Here is a 9,375-nt window from a genome sequence, read left to right as displayed (position 1 = left end):
AAGCTCCCACAAACAGTAATGCGATAATGACCAAATAATCAGTTTTTTTTGGTGCTGTTGATTAGGGGATAAATATTGGCCAGGGCACTGGGAATAAATCCCCTGCTCTTCTTCAAACTACTGCCATGGGATCTTTTAGTTCCACTTGAGAGAGTAGAATGGACATCGCATCCAAAAGACAGCACCTCCGTACACCCTAAGTACTGCACTGGAAGGTTAGCCTAGATTTTTTATGCTTAATCCCTGGAGTGGAACTTGAACCCACAACCTTTATGACTCAGAGGTGAGGGTACTACCCACTGAGCCACAGCTGACACATACATTATATGGATCTAATGGAGTTGTTGGCCCTGTCAAAGAGGATGTTGGTGACCTACTTGCTACATTTAGAGATGCAAGAAACATACCCTGTTGCTTTCTGGAAAGAGCCTGAGGCAAAGAAGTTAAAAGATGGGGACTTTCACTGTTTCCAGCAAAGCAGGCCCTGTGTCATATTGCTGGAAGCTGCAGAGGTCTGCAGCAGCCAACCTTGCTCCTCTGACAAATACAGGAAACCTACTCCAGGCTTGTACACCCTATGGGCTGGGTGGAGAAAAACTTTTACTCTGATCACGAGCTCCGAGTCTTTGAAGATGAAGGGAAAAAAATTGGCGGAAGCACGCAGATGACTATGGTTCGGACGAGGAAGTGGATGTTGGCCAAGACATTTTGTGACTGGCCAAGATCAGGAAGATGTGTGGGAACAGACGCTCAGACAGTTCAAAGTTGCTGACAGAGTACTAAAAACTGACAAGAAGAACGACAGATCAACATTGAACAGGCGATTGGATGAAAAACTTGTATTATTAATAAAGGAAAACATGGGTAATGAAGAGATTTGGTTGCTGCCACAGAGTGAATGGAAACCAGGGGAAACCATGGTGCCGAACGCACCTTGTTTACACTTCTGGAAATGAATTGCGAGCAGTTTTTCTGGGCAACACTCCGGCCGGCTTCTATAAGTACAAGTATCCTAAGGCCGTGCGAACTTCCAGCAATGTGGGGGCCAAAGTGTTTTTCTTTAAAGCCTTGCTGATAAATGCAGACTTCAAGACACGAAAGAAGGGAGACTACAGGTGGGTAACTAAGAGTGAACTAAAGGACTACCTCTAACCGAAATACCTGCAACAAGTTAATCGCTTCATCTTTGATACCTCGGCAGTGGAGATGTAGAAGATTTGTTTTATTTTGTTAAAGTGGAATCATTGTGAAAATTAAATTATGTGTTGAATTTCTTTTTAAAGGCCTTCTTTTAGCACCCCCCCCCCCCCCCCCATATGTTTTGTCTCCTAACAGACCCAACTGCTGCTTCCTGTGGCTGGGAATCGTGCTGCTCCTCTTCCTCCACTTAAACAAATGAACGTTCCAAGAGTAACACCCATGATAAGCTGTGTGCTCATTAAGGGTATGGAAACAGAATAAATATAAATAAAGGAAATCTCCATGGCAATCTTTTCTGTGGAAATACAAAAAATGCAATCGCATTTATCTGTTCATTATCTCATTGCTGCATGTGGGAGCTTGCTGTGCGCAAATTGACGAATGCTTTTCCTACATTACAACAGAGACTACACTTCAGAAATACGTCATTGGCTGTAAAATGCTTTGTGACGTCTAGTGATCGTGAAACATGCTATATAAATGCAAGGTCTTTCTTTCTAACTTTGACATCAAGTTTTAATACATAGTAAAACTAGAATACATGATAGATACTCCTCAGGCAGAGTTTATATCTCATTATTTTACAGCTGATCGTAACTTAATCACAACTTTGTCACTGGTCAGTTATCAGCCCAGCAGCAGTCATGGGATACAACAGGTCTTCATAATGTCATTTGTCCGTCGCTATCACTTCCCTTTATTAAATTATATATTCCATAGGTCTACTTGTGCATCAAAATATTTTATTTGACTTTGGAACTGCGACAATACATGACTGTTAATTTCTCTAGATATTGTACTTTTCACAATTTTAAACATACTTTATTCCTTCTCTTCTAAGTTTATTTAGCTACAAATTAAAATCAATCACAAGTCAGTTCTGGAAGTATTTCATGATTCTGATGATTGGCTTTAGCTTGCCATATGATGAGCAGTACATAATTCAAGAGTATAGTTAAATCAAAAATATTTAATTCTGATTTGTTGCCTTAAACATCATTAGATACCGTCTACCCATGAGCAGCCTTGTCATCTCTGGGAGAGGCAAAAAAAATAAATGCCCAAGGCCTATTACAGATTTCGGAGAAACGTCAGGGTGTGGCTTATCCTCCAAGGGGACCAAGCGGACGCACTTATTTGTACAGTAAAAATGCCCCACCCCCCTTGTCTCTGATTGGTCCCCTTGGAGGATAAACCACACCTTGAAGTTTCACTGGAATGTGTAACTGGAACGCCCGGACCAAGTTCTCACTGACTGCAAATTGTAACTCGATCCACTTTAACTTCCAGAAGCCACAGAGAATAGATCTCCCCAGAAGCCACCAAGTGCCAGCCAAAGTCCCATACATCAGCACGACACCCCGCCATAGATGGGTCATTGTGTACAGATTGTTAACAGGTTTATTGGGTATGAAGTGAATAGTGACAGTGTCGTGACTCCTGGATCAGAAGAACCTCTCTCCCCTCCGATCCTCCACCCTGTCTCTCTCTTCCCCCTCCCCCAGCCTCTCTCTCCTCTCCAGACTCTCTCTGCCTCCCTCCCCCAAGTTCTCTCTCTGCCCCCAAGCTCTCTTTCCCCCAGTCTCTCTCTCCCCCAAGCTCCCTCTCTCTTTCCTCCAGACTCTCGCTCTCTCTCTCCCCCCTCCCAAGCTCTCTCTTCCCCCGCACCCCCCCCCCCCAGTCTCTCTCTCTCTCATCCCCACCGACCGCCACTACCGCAGCTCAGCTCTAATTCTCCCCGCCTGCCTCTCTCCCCGCTCTCTCCCCATCTGCCCGCCTCTCTCTCCACCCATTGGTCCGCCTCTCCCCCCGTCCGCCCGCTCTCTCCCCGTCCGCCCGCCTCTCTCTCCACCCATTGGTCTGCCTTTCTCCCCGTCCGCCGGCCTCTCTCCCCGCCCGCCCACCTTTCTGCCCGGCCACCTCTCTCCCTGTCCGCCTCTCTCCTCCCCAGGATCTCTCTTTCCCCCCCCCCCCCCGGTCGCTCGAAGCTCGGGGAAAGTGGTTGGACTGATTGCAGGGTCCTATTTCTGGTTTGGAGCCACACTTACGGTTCCGGCACGTTCAGTTCGGGTGGGAGGCATCGGGGGCCGGGACTCGACAGAAAAGTACAGCACAAATAGTCAACCCCCCCAAAAAACTGAAAAATTCCTCTCTGACCCCCTTTTCTCAATGATTTCTAAGTTCCCAGATGTCCTGTATGTACTTTTGTGATCACTAGCCACTAGATGGCGTCACTGTTGGAGGCCATTGGGCTGCATGCATGTGTGTGCAGCCCAAGTATAAAAGGCCAGCCATTTTGTATTTTAGTCACTTTGGGCTTAATAAAAAAGAGTCAAGGTCATACTTCTTGGAGTTAAACAGTACTCAGTCTAACAGTTATTGCATACACAACATTTGGTGACGAGGCAACAAGAACCTTTGCATGCAAAAATGAGCACAATTGGATTGTTGGAGCAATTTGTGGAAGGAGAAGATTGGGCAAACTTTGTGAGCTGTTTGAGCTAGTTCTTCATGGCCAACAAAATGGAGGAGGTCAGCGACGCAGATCGGCGCTGGGCGGTGTTCCTCACGGTTTGCGGTCCAAAAATTTATGGTCTGATAAAGAATCTACTCCTGCCTGTGAGTCCAACAGAGAAGATGTATGAAGAATTGTGTACACTGGTACAGGACCACCTTAAGCCTGACGAAGGCATCATCATCTCGAGATATCGATTTTACACGCACGTTCACTCAGAGGGCCAGAATGTGGCGGAATTCGTTGCCGACCTGAGACATCTAGCGGGACCGTCTAAGTTCGGGGCTCTGTTGGCAGACATGCTGTGGGACTTCTTTGTATTCGGCATCAACCACGAGGTGATCCTGCGTAAGCTACTGGCGGTGGAGATGTTGAACTTGAACAGGGCCATCCCGATCACTCAGTCATGCATGACGACGGATAGAAGTCTAAAGCAGATAACAGTGAAAAATTGAAACTCAGCAAGTACTGTAAATGAGATCGATTCAGCGTTTGGCAGAGCGGCACATGGCAGGGCCTACCCGACTGCATACGTGAAACCTGTGGCCGCCCAAAGTCTGCCAGCGGGAATGCATCCGATTTCCCCGTGTTGGCGTTGTGGGGGAAATCACCGGCACCAGCAGTACTGATTTAAGCAATATAGTTGCAAAGGCTGTCTGAGAGTGGGGCATCTCCAGCGCAAGTGTCCGCAGATGAGCAAGCGTGCTGCGACACACCACATGGAGGATGATGGTCAGACTAGCGCGGATCTGGATACGCAATCTGAGATACCAGAGGAGGAAGTGTATGGACTGTACTCGTTCCTAACCAAGAGCAAACCGATAATGATCATCATGAAATTTAATGGGGTGCCGGTATCGATGGAACTGGACATGGGGGCGAGTCACTCGATAATGAACCAGAGGGCATTTGACAAGCTGTAGGATACTAAAGCTGTGAGGTCCAGGCTGAGTCCAGTCAATGCCATGTTGCACACGTACACCAAAGAACTCATAACAGTGATTGGCAGTGCCACAATTAAAGTGTCATATAACGGTGCGGTTCATGAGTTACCACTATGGATTGTCCCAGGCAATGGCCCAACGCTGTTTGGCAGGAACTGGCTTGAAAAAATCAGATGCGATTAGGACGACATCAAGGTGTTGTCGTCGGAGAAAGATACATGTGCCCAAGTACTGAGCAAGTTCCCCTCGCTGTTCGAACCAGGCATCGACAACTTCACGGGAGCCAAGGTGCAGATCCACGTGGACTCTGATGCAAGACCCGTCCATCATAAAGCTCGGGCAATTCTGTATATGACGAGGGAGAAGGTGAAAATCGAACTGGATAGACACCAGCGTGAAGGGATCATATCACTGGTTGAATTTAATGAATGGGCCAGCCCCATTGTTCCTGTGCTGAAAAGTGATGGCACAGTCAGAATATGTGGAGACTACAAGGCTACGATCAACAGGGTTTTGAAACAGGATCAGTACCCATTACCGAAGGCTGATGACTTGTTTGCAATGCTAGCCGGGGGGAAGTCATTCACCAAACTGGACTTGGTGCTGGCCTATATGACACAGGAGCTGGTCGAGATGTCTGTTATGTTCAGAATAGCTCCACAAGACTGTGTTGTAAGCTCAAACCATTGTGACCTTGGTCTCTTTAATGTAACTCCAAAGCGAGGAAGCAGCATGGTGGATTGCCTTTTATACCTGCTTGCCCAGGGTGCACAGGTGACCCTTAGGTCTCACACAAGTGTGCCCCCTGGTGGCAAGTCTCACACATTGGTGAGGTTTGCATACATAACATCACTTCCCCCCCCCCTCCCCCCCAAAGTCTTAGGTACAAGTTATTTATAGGTTGAGGCGATCTGGCACTCTGCGTTCCCGGGTCAATCGCCTGAGTTGAATTCCTGGCATGGGTGAGTTGGTCGGATCATTGCTGTACGCCAGTGCAGCTGGTCTGATCGGACTGTCAGGCACGGTGGGTTCATCCTCGTGGTTGACAGTGAGGTCGATTGCTGGTGGATCATAGATGGTAAAGTCTTCTTCAAGCTGTTCTTGGTTGTCAGTGAATCGCAGTTTGGTCTGATCCAAGTGCTTTCTGCACATTTGCCCATTCAACAGTTTAACAACAAACACTCTATTTCCCTCCTTGGCTAAAACAGTGCCAGCAATCCATTTGGGACCATGACCGTAAGTGTGAACAAACACAGGATCATTAACCTCAATGTCATGCGATGCAGCCGTGCGATCGTAGTACACGTTATGCCGGTGCTGCCGGGTTTTTACATGATCATTGAGATCCAGGTAGACTAGGGAGAGCCTGGTTTTAAGTGCTCTCTTCATTAACAATTCTGCAGGGGGAACCCCGGTGAGTGAGTGGGGGTGAGTCCGGTAGCCGAGCAGGACCCGAGATAACTGGGTCTGCAAGGAGCCGTCCGTTACCTGTTTCAAGCTCTGTTTGATGGTTTGGACTGCCCGTTACGCTTGACCATTAGATGCGGGCTTAAATGGCGCAGACCTGACATGCTTAATGCCATTGCGGGTCATGAACTCGTTGAATTCCAAGCTGGTGAAACGGGGTCTATTGTCACAACAAGGACGTCGGGCAAACCATGGGTGGCGAACATGGCCCTGAGGCTTTCAATGGTGGCAGTGGACGTACATGACGACATTATTATACATTCAATCCATTTAGAGTAAGTGTCCACAGCTACTAGAAACATCTTTCCTAGAAAAGGGCCAGCGAAATCTACGTGGACTTTGGACCACGGTTTGGAGGGCCATGACCACAGGCTCAGTGGGGCCTCCCTGGGTGTGTTGCTCAACTGTGAGAAAGTGTTGCATTGGTGTAAGCGTGACTCCAATTTGGAGTCAGTGCCGGGCCATCAAACGTGTGACCTGGCGATAGCCTTCATCATGACTATGCCTAGGTGGGTACTGTGTCGGTCGCGTATAAATGTTTCCCTGCCTTTTTTTTGGCAAAACCACGCGATTCCCCCATAGGAGACAATCCGATTGGATGGACAATTCATCCTTACGTCGGTGGAACGGCTTAATTTCATCTTGCATTTCCCCGGGAACCGCCGACCAGCTCCTATTAAGGATACAGCTTTTTACCAGTGATAGCATAGGGTCCTGGCTAGCCCAGGTCCTGATCTGGCGAGCCATGACAGGTGACCCCTCGCTCTCAAAACCATCCATTACCAGAAGCAAATCTGCGGGTTGCGCCATTTCCACCCCGGTGGTGGGCAATGGTAGCCGACTGAGGGCATCAGCGCAGTTCTCAGTGCCTGGTCTGTGGTGGATTACATAGCCATATGCAGACAATGTTAGTGCCCGTCTTTGGATGTGGGATGAAGCATTGGAGTTGATACCTTTGCTTTCTGAGAGCAGTGAGGCAAGCGGTTTGTGGTCGGTTTTGAGCTCGCACTGGAGACCAAATCAGTATTGGTGCATTTTCTTAACGCCTTACACACATGCTAACGCTTCTTTCTCAACCATACTGTAGGCTCTTTCAGCCTTGGATAAACTTCTGGATGCATATGCAACCAGTTGCAGTTTGCCTGACACATTTTCTTGCTGTAATACATAACCGACCCCGAACGACGACGCATCACAAGCTAGTACTAAACGTTCGCATGGGTCATACTATACAAGTAACTTGTTAGAGCATAAAGGCTGTCTCTTGAGATTTACCCCAAACCCAGTCGTCACCGTTGCGTAGCAATAAATGCAATGGTTCCAGCAAAGCGCTCAACCTGGTAGAATTACCAAAATAGTTGAGGAGTCCCAGGAACGAACGCAGCTCCATCACATTCTGTGGTCTAGGTGCATTCTTGATGGCCTCCGTCTTGGAGTTCATGGGTCTGATGCCATCTGCCGCAATCTTTCTCCCCAGAAACAGGTGCCAGGAAAACACCCTGGAGTGTTTCAGCCCGAGTCCCACTCTGTTCAGTCACTTTAAAACCTCTTCCAGGTTGTGCAAGTGTTCGATGGTGGTGTGACCAGTGATCAAGATGCCGTCTTGGAACACCAAGGTGAATGGAACCGATTTCAGCAGACTCTGGAAGATGGCCGCAGCCGAGCGAATCCCAAAGGGGCATCTGTGGTACATGAATAGTCCTTTGTGCGTGTTGGTGCACGCCAGCTCCTGTGTCATGTAAGCAGATCTAGCTTGGTGAACGACTTTCCCCCTACTAGCATTGCGAATAGGTCCTCCGCTTTAGGTAGTGGGTACTGGTCCTATAACGAGACTCGGTTGATCGTTACCTTGTAGTCTCCGCAGATTCTGACCGTCCCATCGCTCTTTAGCACCGGCACGATTGGACTGGCCCACTCGTTGAACTCGACTGGCGATATGATTCCCTCTCGTTGAAGTCTGTCCAGCTCGATCTTGATTTTCTCTCGCATCATATATGGGACTGCTCGGGCCTTGTGATGAATGGGCCGTGCCCCTGAAACAATATGGATCTGCACTTTGGCACCTGTGAAGTTGCCGGTGCCTGGTTCAAATAACGCCGGAAATTTGTTTAGCACCTGGGCGCACGAGGCGTCATCCACCGAAGACAGTGCTTTGATGCTGTCCCAGTTCCATCGGATCTTTCCTAGCAGCTTCTGCCGAACAGCGTTGGGCCATCGCCTGGTACAATCCACAGTGGTAAATCATGCATCATTCCGTCGTACGATACTTCCACTGCCGCACTGCCGATAACAGGTATGAGTTCTTTGGTGTAAGTGCGCAGCGTTGTGTGAATCTGGCTCAGTTTTGGCCTCTGTGCCTTGTTGCCCCACAGTTTCTCAAAAGCCTTCCGGCTCATGATTGATTGACTCGCCCCCATGTCCAATTCCGTGGAGACTGGAATGCCGTTAAGTTTAACTTTTAACATTATTGGAAGGCTTTTGGTGGTGACGGTGTGTACCCCATACACTTCCTCTTCATCCTCAGGTTGAGTTGCCTCTCCTGCTCGTTCAGCGTGATCCGCTCTGGATCAGTCGTCCTCTACTGACTCTGCCACGTGGTGAGTCAGAGGTCATTTGCACATTCGCTGGAGGTGTCCCATTGTTCCACAGCCCTTGCACACATAGTGCTTGAATCGACATTGATGGGCTCTATGACTGCTTCCGCAGTGCCAACATGGTGTTAATGGATACTCATTCACACCCCACAGCGGCCTCTGAGTCACCCTAGGCCTGGTCTCTGAGGCCCTGCCATGGACAGTTCTGCCTGCTGAAGGCATTATTTTATACACAGTACTTGCCGGTGAGCTTCGATGCTGTGAAGATATCTGTTTCGTGTTGTCGCTCGTGGATATGAAAGCCTGGGTTATCGTGATGGCCTTGCTCAGATCTAGGGATTCGGCAGACAGCAGTTTGTGAAGAATGACTTCGTGGCCGATTCCAAGCACGATAGAGTCCCGCAACATTTCCCCCAAAAATCCAGCAAATACGCACGGTCCCGCAAGGCGTCTTAGGTCGGCGACATAGCTCGCCACGTTCTGGCCCTCGGAGCGATGGTGCATGTAAAAGCGATACCTGGCCATTAAGATGCTCTCTTTCTGCTTGAGGTGTTCCCGAACCAGCGTGCACAGTTCTGTGTAAGTCTTGTCCGTTAGTTTGACCGGTGCCAGCAGATTTTTGATGAGGCCATATATCGAAGACGGTGAGGAGAAT

The 9,375-nt window shown here is 48.7% G+C and overlaps 1 pseudogene; it reads left to right on the top strand.

The window, feature by feature from the left end:
• The first annotated feature begins 577 nt into the window (after window positions 1-577).
• On the top strand, window positions 578-1,212 carry LOC139275539 (large ribosomal subunit protein mL46-like; annotated as a pseudogene).
• The last annotated feature ends 8,163 nt before the right edge of the window (window positions 1,213-9,375 follow it).

Source organism: Pristiophorus japonicus, chromosome 11 (genome assembly GCF_044704955.1).
Source record: "Pristiophorus japonicus isolate sPriJap1 chromosome 11, sPriJap1.hap1, whole genome shotgun sequence".
Taxonomy (NCBI): Eukaryota; Metazoa; Chordata; class Chondrichthyes; family Pristiophoridae; genus Pristiophorus; species Pristiophorus japonicus.
Note: the sequence above shows the minus strand (reverse complement) of the source record. Positions and strands in the feature narration are given on the sequence as shown.